This window comes from Lepisosteus oculatus, chromosome 25 (genome assembly GCF_040954835.1).
Source record: "Lepisosteus oculatus isolate fLepOcu1 chromosome 25, fLepOcu1.hap2, whole genome shotgun sequence".
Taxonomy (NCBI): Eukaryota; Metazoa; Chordata; class Actinopteri; order Semionotiformes; family Lepisosteidae; genus Lepisosteus; species Lepisosteus oculatus.
This window is the reverse complement of record NC_090720.1, coordinates 1,743,830-1,762,580: the sequence shown is the minus strand read 5'-3', so window position 1 is coordinate 1,762,580 and position 18,751 is coordinate 1,743,830. Positions and strand designations below refer to the sequence as shown.

Sequence of the window (18,751 nt, the reverse complement as noted above, 5' to 3'; positions counted from 1 at the left end):
ACAGGAAGGACCCCAAATGCCAAAAGTATGGATTGTTCAATACTGCACAGATACAGGATAGTATCGTACATGGCTTGTTATTTAAAAAATGAAATGAGAAACAACACAGTCCAGGTGATAAATTCAAATTTAGCACAAGGAAGCAATTATAATTCAATGCTGCTCCTTAGCTTGCTGTTTAAGCAGAAATCAAACCATGGCAGGATTTGAAATGCAGAGAAACTGGGGATCTAACAAGCGTACAAAGCAAGGTAAACATTTTTTTCCTCGCAGGTCAATTTTCCCTATCTCATCTAGGCCAGTGTACCTCAGCAGGCTTGATTTATCAACGAGGGCAGCAGCTTGGAGCTCAGCCGGCCGTGTTGATGTTCGGCACATTAGCAAAGCGGAATGAATCCCCTCCAAACGCAAGTCACACCGCGCACGACGATTTCTCCGCGTAAGAATGAATCGGACCGTTGATTAGCGTCTGCATATCTGCGAATTAGCAGGAATTGATATCTAATTTTACCCTCTGGTCACAGGTTGCTTGCAGTTCTCAATGAGTCACGGCTGCGGCAGATTGCCAGCACTATGTTTCTCCAGCGCCCCAGTTTCCTCAACTCGGAGAAGTCAAAGCCAAGAGCACAACCAAGCGCGGAAAGAGGTAAGCAGTCGGCGCCTTTTCCTTACAAAGTTTATCGTGGTAGTGTACGTGTGTGCTAATTTCACCATTTTCTCATGATCTCGCCATGCTTTCAACATGCCCTGCAGTATGCATGTTTACTGTGCAACAGGCGCAGACACTCAGACACTTTAAGATATCATGACTTCAGCTTGGCGCGTCATAAAAGCACGGTTGAATTGGGATCGTAACGCATCGCTGCATAACATCTTTTTACTTTTGACATGGTCACATGACACTTCGAATCCCCGGCCCGGGGGAGTGTCATAAAGCGCATTAGTATTGGCCCAACTGAAACTGCCGCTGACCTGTGCAGAACTCTGGTCATGCTCCATAAAAAAAGGGGACTGCGTGGATTTCTGTGAGGGGTGTTTTCGTTTAAACGAGCTCCGCAGTCAAAGTCCACTTTCTGGCGGCTTTCAGGAATGCGGTTGGAAGTTTTCTGTATAAATCACATTTTACCAAGTCTAATAAGTCTTAGTCTCGTATGCAGACGCCTCTTTAACTACCACAGGCACAAAGGGGGGAGCCAGCTTTCTGCGCTCTCCGGGGATTTGGGAATCGGAAGCCCAAAGCCGTCAGTCCATCCTGCCCTTTTGTTCGTTAGCAGCTAATTGATCCTGCAGTCCTGCAGAATCATTTATCCTGACCCATGGATTGATCCATGGTACATGGGACTAGTAGCATGCTTAGGTTCTGAAAGACATGCTTGTAGGAGAGTGCATCCTTCAGCCCAGTTCTTTGGCGTGACTCAGTGATCAGTTGAAACTTGCGCAGACAGTCCGTTTGGGGGACTGGGTCTTTCTTAGCAGATGAAAGCGTTTGGCCTTCAGGGCATCAGCGCCCCAGTGACCTCGGGCTGGGCTGGTGTGGGCACAGACAGCGTCACCTAACAGACGTCCAGAGCGCTGAAGGAGAGGAGCTGCAGCCCCGTGAGCTGCCGGGTGAATGCTCCATCGCTCCCATATGGATCTGCAGAGCTGCCCACACCTGAGCAGAGCTGGGCCTGAAAACGGAGTGGGCGGCTGGCGTTCACTTCACTGCCTGCCCCCTGCCCCCTGCCCCCTGCCCCCTCCCTGCAGCTCGACACGGCAGACCTGAAGGGCTCATACAGCAAGAGAGCTTTTAACATCGCCTGCAGCCTCACGGCCAGGGCTGGGACCCTGCCCCTCCCCTGCTCTTGCTTCAGCTGCGCGTTTCAGTATTTTGAATTCTGGAGACGGGGAGTAATTACAGTCATCTGTCTAGCTACAGTAACTATAACATATTGACTTGTTAATTAAACAGGACGTTTTAACCAACAGCGTTCCATTCACGAGTCCCCCTTCTCTTCCTCTTTGAAGTGGGTTTGGCAGCAATTTGTTGCGATTCCAGTCTTTTCTCATGCCGGAGTGCAGCGGCTTTCAATTGGAACTCTCCAGAGCATTTGTGTCTTTGCCTGGGTGGTATTCTGGCAGTGCCCACTGCCTGGTGCATGTGGGCGGGTGGTGACTCAGACATTCGTGTCCAGCGAAGAGGCAAAATAAGGCGTGTGGTGCGTTATCAGTTTACCGCCCCGCTCAGCCTCTGTAACTCGGGCTCCACTCGTGAACATGAATGCACTGCATTGCTTGTAAAGAGGTCATACGAGTCGGCGGCAGATTATTTAAGTTAGGGCGGAAAAAAAAACTACAGCTGTTCAAAATTTTTTGAGGGGGAATTGCAGTGAATGAAAATAGCGATGTCTGCAAAGAGGGCCCGGCGTCCAGAGGGAGAGCTTAAAACGTCTCTGCTTCTTTTTTTCAGTGTTAGGGCTGCGGGGGGGCGTAAAAGAAATGACCACTGAAAATATCCGAAACCCACATCGATGATGTTGTCAAAATACTTTCTAGTTCAGGTGGGGAGGTGCATCAGCATGCATGGGCTGCAAAGGAACAGGTAATAGGTTTATTCCATGCTGAAAAAAAGAAGAAAAAGAACATTTTGTTGTGTAAACAAAATACTTTCTGTGTGGCTCTCTTTACAGGGGGAACAGATGGAGCACACTGCAGCCCTGGACAGGGCCACAGCACTCAGCGTGGGCAGCTTTTACTCAGCCGGTGGAAAGGGTGAGGAGGGGAGAGGTGAGGATTATGTGACGTGTTCCCCCCACACCTACTTATTTTAAAGGGTCACCCCCGAACCCCCCCCCCCCCAACCCCTCACATTATGATTCCAGAAATGCTCTGAGGGAAGAGGGCTACTGTAAAATTCGTAATTGTTTCCAGTAAACTCTATGTCACCTCTCGATTTTATGCGGCTCACACTTTTGTTGGCAGGCACCCCTTACAGCCAACCCCCCCCTCCCCCAAAACAAGGGGGTTCCCCTTCGTTCCCTCTTGACCCAGCAGGACCACCTCAGCTCTGACCTGAAGGTGGCGTTTCTGTCCTGTCATTTGAGAGCCGAAGGTGGCTTTGTGGTGTAGGAGGATGTCTGCTTGATGTGCACTAGGGACTGCGATCTCGCACATCTGCACAATGATTCTGCAGGAAAGGGACAGAAAGCCCACCACTGCAGAGGCCCCTGGAGTGCTCCTTTCGGTAACTGCATGAGCTGTTTTTATTTTGTGTGGTGAGCTCGTGAAGTGATACGGATGCCGTCATGCGCAAAGTCTGCGGACAGAGCTGTCAGCTCTCAAGCAGCACAGCCACATCCGATCACCTGAGCACAGTGCTCTGCAGAACAAAAGGGGAGCCAGGAACACCAGAGCTGACCTTCTGAAAGGACTGATAAGACTGTGTGTGTCTTAAACCTAAAGGATTGCAGCAGGCACACTGGGGATTGAATTGCGATTCATGAAGTCACAGCTGCAATACGAATGTTATTTACCGTGAAAAACAGCTAAAAAAGCTTAAAATATTTTCTGATTATTCATAAAATATCCTAACATATTTCAGATGGATCAGCAGTTAGCTGCTAAGTTGAAAAAGTGTTTCACACTGTGAATGCTTTGTGAATAGTGGGGCTCTTTGCCAGTCTACACATTTAGCTTTTCCCAATTACCATAAGTCCACAGACAAGGCAGTCCTGTTGATAGTCTTGTGTAACTTAAAACAGGTGTTTGGATTTCCAGGCTGTTTGCTGCTAGGAAACAAAGTACAACACAGGTGCCTTTTTTTGTAACTGCTCCGTTATGTAAAATAAAACGAAATCAATTACATGTATATGCTGTTTCACCGAGAGAAGGAATTCACCCAGAGATTTCAAAGAAGAGAATTGGAGTTCTCTTTGAGTTTTAAATTACCTGTAACTGAAAGACAGTGTTTGAATGAGCTCCCGAAGGGATTTCGGCTACAGAATGTGGGCAAATTCAGGCAGCAAAACACATCTGGCATACAGCTGGAGTTCACTCTTCTGCCTTCTAGAAGCTGCAGGCAGCTGGAAATGTCTGATTTTCCAAGATGCTCAAAATAATACTTTTTGTGTCCAGCACACTTAAAAAATAAAAACTTTCTTTTGTTATGAGACTAATTGATCTGAGATCTGATTTATTTTTGTCTTTGAACAGTGCTGGGTTTCTCATACACTCAGTAGGTGGTATAATAATAAATTCAATGTGTTTGGTTATCTTTCCAGAGACACAACCATTGAACAGCAGAAATGCACCAGTAATTAGATTAATCCCAAATCTGTGGCTGGAGAAACTACACAGGACAGAGATATGACATACACAGTCATGTCAAATAACGAAAAGAGCAGAATTGCTTAGCATGTTAATATCTAGTGCAACCCCAAACAGTATGCCCGTTGATAAGAAACATTAACTTGCACGAAATTCGTAGAAAGGCAGTGCAGCCAGACAGCATTAGTCACAATAAAAACCACAAATGGGGCATCAGTATTCACAGACATTACAATTTCAAGTCATAAAACATAATCTCATTACAAGACTGGGTGAAAAACTGCGCAGCCTATATTAGACCTGGGTGTCGACAGACAAAGCTATTTTAATACCAGTGCACACAGCTTTGGCGATCTGTACTGACCTTTTATTGCACGCAGATGTCTAGAATCTTTCCCTCCAAACAGAGTTGTAGGTAATAACCTGGGATTGGGCAGCCTTATCCCCATACCCACACAACAGCTCTGTTTCACACTGCTGATCTGAAGATAACGTCCTACAGAACCCTCTCTCTTTTCGTTTGCTTTGCTTCTGAGCTGATACCCGACTTTGCGAAACCGCTAGGTTGGCTGTTCTATTAGGGAAAAAAAAGGGACAAATTTCGGCCCATCGAGTCCATCTGTTTGTTAGGCTCTGATTGATCCCAGGTTCTCATCCAGCCGCCTCCTGAAAGAAGCCAGTGTAGCTTCAGCAGCTTGTTTAGGACTCCCAGCACCCCTTTCGGAAGTAGTGCCTCCTGTTCTCGGTCTTTAAACGCACTTTCACCCAGTTTGCACTGGTGTCCCCTTGTTGGCGTTTCTGCGTCGGCTTTGTCAGTGGCCTCGAGGGTCGGCCCTGTGGAAATGCACACGGGCTTGCCGGGAGTTACTCGGGATTTGTGTAACGAAGGGGCACTCTTCTTGTTTATCCCAGCGGGATCATCAGTTGTGTTTGAAAAGGTTTGTTTGTTTGATGAGGTTTTTCCAGGGGGAAATCCATGTGCTCGTTAGCTTGCATTGTGCACACTTGTAAAAGCATGGGTATGTTGTACAGTCCATTCTCGATTTCCATTAGTACTTTATGGTGTGCACTTACACATTTTTAATTTATTATTAATTATTATTAATTTGCAGCATAACAGAGATAATATGTGCGTATACAGAGATATCAAGTGCCATCACTGATGCTGGAGTGCTATGTAACAACATGAAAGAGTGTTATTGCTAAAATATCCTACTGCACTTTAAAAAGGATGGAGTGTCAGTAGCTGCTAAGGGAATTATGATATCTCCAATATTAAAAAGCTATTTGATTCCCCCCCATCTGAGACATTAACTGTTGTCTAGTGACAGCAATTTAAAGTGAATGGTTACAACTATAGCATGTTGTAGCTCAAGACTGGGGTGGTACCCAGGGACTAGAGAATTGCTAACATAGTGCCCATCCATGTGAACTCAGGTAACTACAGACCAGTGAGTCTGATTGTTATTACTTGTCAGGTTATGCAAACTATTAGAACTAAATCAGATCACCAGTACGGAAATCACATATCGGGGAACAGTATTAGAATGATATTAAAAAAGTAGATAATTCCTAGCTAACCTATTAGACTTCATAGAACTATTGCTTATTGAACAATAATGAGCACCCACAGAGCATGTGGTGTATTTAAAGTTTCAGAACATGATTCTGATCACGTTTTTCTTATTTCATAGTTTGGACCTAGAATTGGTTATTAAATAGAAAACAGTGGGTATGGAAAAGGGGTCAATGCTCAAATCGGGGTGATGTAATTAGTGGAGTACCACAGGGATCTGTACTCGGACCACTGCACTTCTTAATTTATGTGAATGATTCTAGATTCTGATATAGTTAGTAAATTAGTCAAATTTGCAGATTTGTCATCCTTCTCCTCTGTCAGTAAAGCATGAACAACATGTTGTGACCATGCAGTAGCCATTTGCGATCACTTTCTCTGGCAAACACAAAAGAGGTTCCTTTTTGTAATAGCAAGGATCAGGTCTTGTCTGCAGAGAGCAGGCGGATCTGGCTGAGATAACCGAATGGACCATGTCCTAAGCATCATGATGAAGAAATACGGCAGAGGAAGATGATGGTGATAAAGAAGTTAGATGCATCTTGTGAAACACAAGAGACATCCAACTATCTTTTGTTAATTGTCTTTTATTAAAAAATCACATTTCAGTCATTCATAACATTTTATCTGCCTAATCCAATCACTAATATTGCCTTTAAATGTTTCTTTTAATTAAATGAAATAGTTATGACAAAAAATTAACCTAAATGGTTTTAAGAAGACATTTTATCTTCATTTGAAAATATCAATTGTGTTAATTTGCAGTGCACAACATCAGAATTTTCTTTCATTCAAGATCATGGCAATCATGTGACTGCTCAAATCTTCTGATTCATGTTGTCATGGTTACAGTGTTCATGTTGTTAAGACCCCATAAAAAAAACTTTTAATGACAGAAGAACGAGTTCATTTGCAGTTTTTGATATTCATAAAACACAGACACACGCTCAGTGGTAAACCAGTTTGGCACAGATCGACCCTGGATTCGTTTCCAAGAGGGAAATTAAAAAATGAAAAAGGTAACTTCACAGTCATCACCTAACAAAGAAAACATCCTGAATAGTCATCTGGCTCTCCAAAATACAAGATGAAGTGTCTGGCTGTGGTGGCAGCAGGTTTGTAAAGGTAATTGGTTCCTCTTGTTTTGCGGCAGCTTTGTTGGTCTCTTCTGGTTGTTCCCACCTTTACGAGTCTGTGTGAGAAGCCCAGAGGCCAATGGCTGCACTGACCCCTGACCGCCTGACCGCCTCGCTCCTGCAGCTCGTCAGAGCTCTCAGCGTGCTGCAGGAACCCCAGACGCAGGGAGGAGTCCGGTCTAGACAGACAGGTTTACCACACTGCGCTCCAGACGGATGATTATTGCTTCTCAATCTGCAGCTGCTGAGCTCTGCTGGTCATGGTGATCCTACAGAACCAGGAGGAAGGAGTTTGTTTCCAGGACCAGATGCTTTGGGTTTTGAACTAGACTGCTTTAGAGCCAGTAGTGAAAAACGTCCATGTGTATAATTTACAGGAAAGGAACAAGCAGAGGTTCATTCTTTCCAACAAACAGAGCCCATCACAGAGCAGGCATGCACATACTCAATACGCACGGGGAGGACTGGAAAGAGGAAAGGTGGGAAGACTCTGCAGCTGAAATGTTGCTTTTCTTTTTTCTACTTCTCAGTGTGAAATTAACCCTTACTTATTCCTTTGTAGCCAACGCATGTTGACGAAGCTCCCCGTTCGAATTTCTATAACTTGCAGTACTGGACTGCACTCAAGCCCATGAATTAAATTACAGCTTCTCCAGAACAGTGCTGGCAGGGTTCTCACCAGGGCAAGAAAGTCAGAGCATGTCACCCTGTCCTACCACAGCCCCCTCAGCTCCCCATCTCACCAGCGAGTGGATTTTAAAGCACTGCTCCCGGGCTTGAAGGCTCTAAAAGGCAAAGGTCCATCCTACCTCACCGACCTTCTTCCTTATCCAACTTCACCCTGTTCTGTCAGACCAGGTCAGTTCAGTCTGCTGCAGGTCCCCAGAACCAAACAGCGTTCGCCATGCTTCTCTGTCTCTGCTCCTCACTTGTGGAACAGCCTCCCTGCTTGTCATCTCAGACAAGCAGAGACCTTTCAAAGATCTTAAACCCCTTCTTCTCTACTGGCAAGCCTATCAACTTCCAGTACAATAAACTGATTTCCTATCATTTTCCTTCTTAGTTCTTGTTAAGTACTTGACTCCTCTGGTAGCTTTTTCTTTAATGTGAAGCGTTATGAGATTCTCCCTAAATAAATGTTCTATAAATAATAAATGTATATTTTTCATATTAGATTTGCTATGCAAGTACACAATAAGTAACTAACAAGTGTAAAGCAAGATATGATTAACGTCCATCTAACCATCTTTCCATTGTTGAAAGGCTGCTTATTCCTGGTGATGAGCACAGCAACATACTGTAGCGTATAACATCTGACATAGAATGCGTCCTGAAGAATCATCTCCAAAATAAAAATATTGCAGTATGGGTCCATGACAGGGCAGGCATGCACATGCAAAAATAAACATGGGAAAATGTAGGATCACCAATAGACTTACCACGTCTTCATGAGGCCCCCACAGAAACTCCACATGAACGCTCAGACTCCACACAGAAAGGATTCCCACTCTAAAAATCAAAGAGGGGAACCATGGGACAGCAGTGCTAACCACCTCTCCACCTTATTGCCCTGTAATTAAACAATCAAATACCAATTATTGATATTATTACCTAACAATACAAAAAAATAAAATTACAGCAAGACTGGTGCCTGTAGCAGGTGAAGCCAAGTCTACTGCTGTGGAAATCGTGTGGTTGACGCTGATAACCTGGTTTCTTTCAGGAAATACAGCAGCTGCATTAGCTCTAGATAATTAAGTAATTGACAATTAGGCCTCCTCTCACTTGGAACCTTTAAGTTCTTAAGCCATGCAGTGCTGATGGCAAGCCATCCATTTCCTTTATGGAAAGAGGCGACACTAACTTCCACAGACATTGTTTGACAGGATTCTTGGATTAAGACAAAACAAGCATTTCTAACCTTCCACACTGTCCACAGTATATCATAGATATATATGGAATCTTGCAGAATCTCATGCCAAAGCCTTTATACAGTAAATAAAATGTAGTATATTTAAGTCCTCGCAGGCTTTTATCACCACATCTACTGCAGTTTCTACAGCCAGGACAAATTAAAGTGACTGAGATGCCTGTATAATATTCATGTAGTAATTAATAATAAAGTCATATTTAAAGGGACGTGAACAGGTTCCTAATCTCTGCATTCCTTCTGTGAAAAACATATATACATATCTGGAAGGCAGCCCTGCGATATATTTATGAGAGTGGCAAACATTTTAAAGTCTAATGCAATCCTTAAAATAATTAAAAAGTGCTGGTACGCTAAAAAAAACAAACTGTATTTTTGGAATTACCTTTCAAAAGTGTAACCTGTTAAACAAATGTGTGGCTGCCTACTGCTTGATGAAACATGTAGTCTAGACATGGGAGCTGTTCTTGATAATTTTACCAAACACAGCCAGGCTCTCTTTTATAAATGACGGGGTTTTCAGACAGTCTTCCTCTGAGCTAAAGTTGCCAGTAATAAATTCTAAGGTGAACTTTTCTTTTACCCATTCCTGTTCTCATGTTCTCAGTATAAACTGTAGGTCATTTCAATCTGGTTGAATGTACACCAGGGAAACTGATACCAAGGTCTGTCAGCACCTTGTGCTCTTTGTCAGATTGTTTTTGTTATTTGAAAAATAATTACATTTTGTATTTTGCACTCCCCAAATCAAAACAGAAGAACACTATTTTGGACATGCATGAGTGTTTTTGTCAAGCCTCATCAGGTGCAAATACTTAAAATAAATCAACACCAGCACTCTTTTTTAACAATGATGTGAAAATATTTTACATGTAATATTCATTATTCGGCATGTGCACAGATAAAGGGTCAGGGGTTCCCTGTAGGGCTTAAGTGTAAAGGAAGACTACAGAATAGTTCCAACATTTCCCTAAATGTGCAGTTGTATAGCCACACTATCAGTGGGAATTTCATATAAAGGTGAAGTTTCTATGTGTAGCAATCAGCACAGTTGCATCAATAATGCTCTAATAATCTGTTCATACAAAGGAACCGTAGCAAATATTGACATAATCCCATTTTCAATTAGGCCAGCTCTTCTTCGAACCGATTCTGTTCGGTCCCAGGTGAAGTTCTGTTGTCTACAGAAGAGCTTTGAGGAAGTACTGAGCAGTGGATAGCTCGGCCTGGATGGTCTTCACAGAACTTGCCAAGATGCCAGCTTGAGCCAGACTCTGCCAGGATTCCTACACTGCTGGCTTACTAAACATTACACACTGGCAACTGAACATCTGGCCCAGGGCTCCTGGGGAGAAGGCAATGCTGGCAGGAGCATGAAAGTTCTGTGTTGTCTTAGGGATGGAGGTGGGGGGGGTGCAATGAGTTAATGCATCACCTTTTAACATCTGAGTCACAAGCACAAAACACGCAGACAGAAATGACTGCAGCCTTCTGGTAAAAAGGTTTGATACACGATGCCAAATAAACCCTCTAAGTCACTCATATCTAGGAGCGGCAGGTCTGTGGTATTTCAAGGGAAAACCAAAATACACACAAGTGTACGCACATCTTCAAGGGCACTGAAAGGACAGATGACAGAAATGCAGGTCTCGATTTGTTTTAAGTTCAAGCCAGAGCATAAAAAAGATCGTCAGAAGGGCAAAAGATCAGTTACAGGGAGGTAGCTTTCAGTGCGGTAACTTGATATTCTGCATACACAGCAATGAATAGATAGGCTGTTCGAACACGCAGTTGAGCTTTAATATGTGAAAGCTTTCAAAAACTCCTTTGTGCGAAGGATTCAGGGCCCTGTATCGGTATACACCTGAAAAAGTTTAAACTGGAAATTTGTTCAATTAACTCCATAGAACAAAACATCAGGCTGAAAAAACACCTTTTATTCAATCCTAATCTACTGGAACAAAGGCAAGAAAACATCATTCCATGCCTCAGGGAACAGCAGGCTTCATTAAGAAAGATTTCTTAAATAACCTCCCTTTTAAACAACAGGATTACCAGTCATCATTCCTGAAACCTAAAAAAAACAGCTGTCAGACTCACACCTCCCACTGAGATGAAATCTCTTAGTGTTACAAAAAATCAAGACAGGCAAAAACGCTGTGTGTTTGACCTTATTTTAGCCTGGTGTCTTCCACTTCATTGCCTGCTTAACGCTGTTGGACAATTCACAGAGGAAACTGGAGGTCATTCCTGGAAATTTACTGCAGCCTCAATTTCTCTCGGAGGAGAATTATAAATAACAGCGAGACGACAGACAACAATGTGATTATGTATTAAAAGAAGAGGAGCCTCCCTGTTGCCTTTGTGGAAATATATATTATGAGGATGTTCTGGAGCAGTACCGCAGAATCCTCAGGTGAAGCATTGAAGGAAATGAGAGAGGACTGAGCAGGCATGATTCGGATCCCCAGGAGGTTACAACTTCAGCTAAGACACTGAATGTTTGAAGAGAACAGAAAAAGACACACCTGCCAGTACATCACCCATGTCAAGTCTTCCCCTGGTGCCACTGTGCTTGGTGAAATGGCTATTAGACCTGCCAGAGAGCTCCAAGGGCCTGCAAGAGAGTAAAGGCTCGACACAACACAGGACTGTGAACGACTGTAACTCTGATTTACCATGGCGTAGGAGGTTCAGGCTCAGACAGCAGCAGAAACGCAGAGGTCCGTAACGAGTCCAGACCAACACAGCCCAAATCTAACGAACAGTAGGCAATGGCTGAAAACCTTGATACTCACCAGTTCTCTGCCCAGCTCAAGTGTGCATCTGCTGGAGGTGTGTCCTGGGACAGGAGCAGCAGCTGGGTGTAGGTGCAGCACACAGGAACGTGTCTACATTCCCGTGCCAGTCAATCAGTCAATCACCAGCCACAGCAGCTCCAGACCGCAGTCCGGAAGGGTCTGCCCGGTCTGCCCTGTGCAGTTTAAGAGATGTTGCACCCTCCCACACCATGTCCTGCCATGCTCCTGTAAGGACATCCAAAGCTGGAGAGTCTCAAACTCACCATTTTCATCAGCACTGCAGCAGCGAGCGAGTTGGACTTTGCTGCCTTAAACATCGGCTATTCCAGGTGGGCGAAACGTGCACGGAGTTCCGAAGGAATTCGAGCATCGGTACTTGTGAGCGCCGAGGTATCCAAGAGTAGGTGGGGGAGGGCGGTGGGGCTTTCGTGAAATCGAACCTATTTATCAGGTCGAGACGCTCTTGACAGAATAAGGCCGGTGTTTAGACTGGAGCAGTGATTTACCACCAGGACTTGAAATATCAGAGTGCTTAACAGGTGAAGATAATTAATCAAATTTAAGGATTATATGAGGAAATTCCTGGGGAGGAATAGAAGGAATGTGTTAAAATAAACAGTTGTAACTCCAAGGCATCTACTGAAGTGCAGTAGCTGATGTGGATTCCTCTCTGACACGGTTGTACTGAGTTGCCCATTGTACTGTACCAAGCAATTGGACCAAGGTTTTATGATGCATGGTAATCAACAGTATGATAGCAGCAATACAATAATGCAAAGAAAACAAGAGCCCTTCCTTTTATCGGCAGCGAGATGTTCACAAGGTGGCTACATCTGCTACTGCATCTGGAAACTGCACAGCACACAGGACATAGAAATAGCATGGTGGTAAATTGTGTTGAGGTGTATAACACCACTAAAAGGGTCTTCTCTCTGACATCTCTTACATTTACTGTGCATTACTTCATCTGCTACTCTGAAGGAATGTGAGCGTTCCACACCTGTCAGTCTGTGGGGGGTGGAAGCTGTGCTCGAGGGCCGTTGGTCTGCGAGACCCCGATGGCAGTTGAGGTGCTCACTGTAAAACGCTCAGCCAGTCAGCTGCAAACAAAAACACTCGCTTCCTGTTTTGCACAGGCCCAACGTCAAGACTCTGCAGTGCTCTGCCAGGGGACGCTGCTTTCTCAGAGACGGGAAGTGGATTTCTCCTGGAAGCTGCCTGTGTTCAGCGGCTGCAGACGAACTGCAAACGGAGATGATAACTTGTGGGACCTGATGTCCTAACCTCTGCCATTCTGTTCTAATCTCCACGGAAAAAACACTTTAACAGCTCATCTTCTTGCAGCCTGAAGAACACCTGGATGAGAAATGGCGATGCTGCCCAGAAGCTAACATGAGGTTTCTTATGAAACAAGGAGGAGATGCATCAAAGAGTCATTTATCAGGCTATCTGGGCAAGAGAACATCACCTGCTTTCTGAGAGATAAATAGCCACTTACGTCAAAGAGATTGAAAACAGATTGCTACTGGGACAGGAGGGTCTACTCTAATAAATGTGTTTTGTCTGTTTCGCAGAACATTTGAAATTATTAGGGAGAGTCTTGCAGATAAACAAGGAGACATGCCTTTATCATCAGAGTATTAGAATTTCTCAAAGCCACTATCTCTGTGTGGCCACTGGGAGTGTTGAGTGGCACTAATAGGAACTACACCAGCTGACAGGTCTTATCTGTCTGTTTGGCGAGTGGCTCCGTCTGCACTTTATACCTTAATCAGCAGAGAGGGGCTTGACTGTATTGGACAATTTTCAACCAGAATCTAAAGGGATGTTTTTCAAACTAATAAATCTCAAAGGCAGGTACAGTACCAGTCTTCACCTTATAGGGAATTCCACACGTTCATGAGCAATGAACCTGCAAAAACGACAAAATCCACAAATCAACACATTGTGTGTGAGAGAAATGGGCCCTGTATTAGACAGACTGTAATCCAGGGTTCATTCCATCCTTCTGGAGTAGGTTCAGGGGTGCAGACCAACCAACTTCTTGAGTGAAGAAATTGAAAAAGACAAGAAGGCACACCACTTATTCTCACTGTGAAAATCATCGAAGTTGAAAAGGTTTTAAACAACCTGATTTTTACAGTCCAGCAATTTATCTGTGACTTACAAAACCAGCAAGCTGCATATCTGTCCACGCGCAGCGTGCTTCTGACAGAGGGGGAAACTAACAACAAACAGAAAAGGTTTTACATTTCGTTAAATAACAGAACAAATAAGTTGGTTTTATCCCCCTGCCAAACACAATAAGGAATCTGCTCAGCCCTGGGCTGCAGCATTAAGAGCCGAAGGGCTTGCTCCCTGCCAGAATGGCAGAGTTTACAAGTGGAAAACACCCATCAGAAGGTTAGATCAGTGCAGTGCACAAAGAGCGCTTTGAGCGCAGTGTCAGCGTGCCAGGCGTGCCAGGTGATCTGTCACCATTTCCAAGAACAAAGGGAAACACTTCAGCATTCCTGACAATAAATTCCTGTGTGTGTGTGTGTTTGTTTAAGAACCCTCTTGGGTCTGTATTTATAGAGAGACAGAAAGCCAGTGACAGACTGAAAGGGAATAGAGACCCATTCGCGTTGTTTCCACATATGAAGTTCCTCAACAGTTAAAATTAGGAGCATTTATTATTTTCACTCAGTTCTGCCTCATTACCCATTAAATTAGACTCTGGGCTACCGGAGAGAGAGAGTGTGGTGTCTGCTGCTAGTGTAAATGCCAAGCCTGTCAGGGATTTCTGGTGTGAGATTCAGGGCAAAACTTTTAAGAGGCATCTGCCTGTAGCTTGCCAGGAAAAAGAAAAAAAAACAAAGATTAAAGAAAAACAAAGTCAACCTTGAAGATCAACATAAAAGTGATTCCAGAAGAAAGGGGTCAGTGTTTGGAAAGGACTCAAAATTATGTGAAGAACAAAGTGAAACTAGGACTCACACACACACAGCTGTTCGACTGTGCATGCTGCGTCAGGAAACTTGGTCTCGTGTCTCAGTCACGTCATCGGTGTGCCCCAGCCGTCGGAGGGCGAGCTGCTGCCCTTGAGCCACACGGAGGGGTGGAGGAAGAGCAGGGTGACGGGACTCAATCCGTGACCGTGAGCGGACGTGCGTCTGTTCTCTCGCTCGCTGGAGCGTCACAGCCCATGAGAAATGATATCACCTCTTCAGTTAAGGGGGAGCTTTAAGGAATCTAGACTGTTCAAGCCCAGGGTGGAGTTTAGCCAGCAGTATGCCTGTGAACCATTTACAGGGGTCCGGAAACCCAAAGCAGTCAAGACCTTGCTTTAACATGCAAAGGGCCCGTCAATGTACTGTACACATGATGATAGATGAGCATTTTCCCCCTCAGAATAAAAAATGCTTTCCTTGCTAGACAGAGGATTTAATGGGGGTGCACAAAGAATAGAATACTGTAGTTTCATTTCATGCACACTCTAAATCAGAGCAGACACTGATTCATTAAAGATCTTTGGAGTTATTTTTCAATAAAGAGAATGTGGTTATTTCTTTAGCTGTAATGAATGTGTCTGAAGAAAGACTTGAAAACACTTTTTTATCAGCACAATGGCACAAGCAAGGATTTAATGAATTAGGAAGCAGTAACTGTTTTGTAAAAATCTTTACAACAGTTGGCACATTTCCTAAGGGGACACAAACAGAACAGCCTACAAACAAACATGGTAACTGATTGAGTTACCTTCAAAGTTTAATTTTGTTCCTGGTATAAAAGCATTTTGTTTGGTCTTGAAAATGTTCAACAAACAGGTTGCGATTTCACAGGATTAAGTCTGCCGACAAAGGCAAAATAAATGAATAAATAAGATTTATTCCCAAAGCACCTCCAGCTCCTCATGATCAAAGTCAGAGAAAGCCTATTGTGTGGTCTAAAAACTAATCCCCTTTTGTATGAAAATAAGAACTCAAATAATAAATAATGTGGAATTTAAAAGACTTTTGTCCCCAGTATAAGGCAGAGACAGCTTTGATCACTTACAAGTTTAATCTAGAAAGCAATATACAACTGATTTGGAAAGAAAGAATCAGGTTTTCCATGTTGCATATACTGAGCTCTTTATAATACATTCAGGATTGCATTGATCCTTTTCTGTTCTGTTACTTCTCACTTGATATGTCACTAGTTATTTCTACACCGAGCCATATGCCTTCATGTCAAATGTTTAAAATGTGAGTAATGTTTAAAAGTGCTCAATGTTTTCAGAAGGTTTCTTTTGTGGTGTTTAGACCAAAAGAACTTTGGCAGATTTACAGGGGTGAGAAGAGTTTTCAGCCCTTACTGGTTATCCAGCATCTCTTCAATCCCTTTGCTGAATGCCTGCAATGACCTGGCACGACAGACCACTGTCATCCACACGCACCATCAGTTTCTCATGTAGTCAGAGATCATCACTTCTTCTCAGTCAAAATTTTGAAACAAGCTTCAATAAAGCACTGAAATATGAAGTCTCATGTACCTCTCTAAGGAGGCAAAGGCTGGAAGAAGCTTATAGAGACCATAAGGATTGTTTTTTTCATCTTCAATTCCAGCTGGTTCTGGTCAAAGACAAGGGAGCCAAACTCATTCAGACTTCGCAGCTATACTGAAAGAGATAAACCATTTAATTAGCGAAAAGAGTTGATGATCACCAAGATGGTGGCCAGTCCAATGTATTTCTAAAATCTTTTCTTTGGGAACCATTAAATTCATACATTTACATCCATTGAAACTTGATATATTTAATCACTAACCAAAGTTGACTCATATTAGCAGCTTTCCATTATTTCCAAAAGAGTAAAGTTTGTAGAGTATACCATTTCGAAATGCATGACTACAAAAACAACAGCTTTTGCTTGCTGAAACACAATGGAATTAAAATATTGATGCACAGTCTTTCATTCTTTCATTTACAAATGAAATGAAAATAAGACTGAGAAATGCAGGGTGGAGTAAAGATTTAAATTCAAAGCACAGCTGTATCCTTGGATGAGGCTATGATTACATTCATCCAACACACAAGTTAACATCTTAAAAACAAGACAGTGAGTCCTTTTTGCTCTTAAAACCCAAGTTATCCTGCAGTGCCAAGTGGACATTCAATCACATTTAATTCAGCAGAAGCTGGGTATTTAATATGATGGAGAAAACTCCCCTATTAATGACAGGTGTCTAGTCTCACTATAAGAGATCTAAAGGCATCTGAATTTCTCTTTGCCAGTTTCTCTAAATTATCATCTCTGCAGAATTGCAATTAGAACCAAAAGGAAATGGCATATAAACATGTGACCTATCCAGCTGTCAGGTGGAACGATGAGCTTTAAAGTCATTGTAATTCGTAAAAAATAATAATAAATAAATAATTATATAATAAAAACCTTTGCAATAAATCCTGCTCCTAGGCCAGAAAGATTGCAGAAAAATACATGAATTTCAACAATTCATCTGTCAATGAAACATTGCACTTCCTTCATTTAAATTGTTTCAACAATTTATCTCAGCACCTTTCCCTAAAAGGGTCATAGCATCGGTATTGTGGCACAGAACATAACTTCCCTGTGTTTGGAACACTAAGCATTCCAGAAACCTTGTTCACAAAGGGAATCATTTCCTTCTTCGTAATGACTGTCGCGTGAGGCATCAGCACATACCAAGCTGTAGAGAACAGATTTCTCAATGCAGTGTTTTGTGCAGACTGCAGCTGGAGATGATGTTCTCCTTTTTATTATCCTTTGAATGTATTATAAAAGCGCAGTGAAAATGTGAAGCAGCCTTGGAGATAAAGGGGAATGCTTGTGCAAGTTGTCACTTTAATGCCATGCAAGCACTAAAATGGATCCAAGGTCTGTTCGGCATCAGTGCATTTCCTGTTCAGACAAAATAATTATTGACATCTGCAGTATCTATAAAGATCCCTGTGCATTTTCATTATTAAATATATAGACATTTAATATCTAAAATCTGTTTTTGCATTGGGAGTATACACCACACTACTCAGATGTTGCTTTAATAGCTGCTGGATTAGTTCAAGAAACAGCTGGATTAGACCCTCAGGTCAATTACTAGCAACCAAGAAAGATAAGCCCAGTGGACTGCTTGTTTGCAACCTTTGTCATGTTTCTCTAGCCCTCCATTGTTTGTTGGTTGTCATGTTCCTTTTTACTTTGTATTTTGCCAGAACAGGATCCTGAAATGTATTATGCTGAACCTCCCTCTCATTTTAGCCGTTCTGTTTTTTCCAATGGCTAAACCCTAGACAAATGACGCCTGTCTCTACAAGAGCAATGCAATAACGTTAAAGGGAGACAGACTCTGAAACCAAGCTATTCAGTGTCTCAGTGTCCTGTCTTGGGTTCCCTTTTGTTTTTAGAACTGTTTAATCTCAACAGGCTGTACAGCCGTAAAACAGAACTTTCAAGCTATTTCATGTCTTCAAATGGTAATACCAAATGTCTAGACAGAGGCAGACACATCCACATTGTCATAAATAACTACAGACATTTTTCTCAGTTTTAGCCAAATACAAATATGCTGGAGAGCTGAAAGATGTACTTGTTTCTGCTAACAACCACAACCAATGAAAATGTGGGTTGCAAATCCTTTAAGAGGTTAAAACTTTTTTAAAAAAAGAAATAAGGAATGCATGCCTCCGTGATGCATTCATTAAGCAGTATGAATTATTCACAGAGCTCTAAGCACCTGCCTTTGGGGGTAGTGCATTGTAATCCTTCCTCTAATCTGCTATATTATCTGTTTGCGTACTAAGACTTTCTAGCCTTGTGCTGAATTCTAGTCTTTTTGTTGTACTGAGCTACCACACATCACTTACCTTCTGGGGTAAAGGGTGTCACTATGGAAAGAGGGAATCAATGAAACAAATGTGAATTTCCATGTTCATTCTTTCTGTGGTACCTGCATGATTTCAAATGCACAGTTCATACAATGAAGCTTTTGATACATTTGCGGG

The 18,751-nt window shown here is 42.9% G+C and overlaps 1 long non-coding RNA gene across 1 annotated transcript; it reads left to right on the top strand.

The window, feature by feature from the left end:
- The first annotated feature begins 287 nt into the window (after positions 1–287).
- On the top strand, positions 288–4,132 carry LOC107075540 (uncharacterized). Its single transcript, XR_001477048.2, has 3 exons — positions 288–439; positions 525–646; positions 2,670–4,132. It is a non-coding gene; the product is annotated as an uncharacterized lncRNA (long non-coding RNA).
- Positions 4,133–18,751: the final 14,619 nt, after the last annotated feature.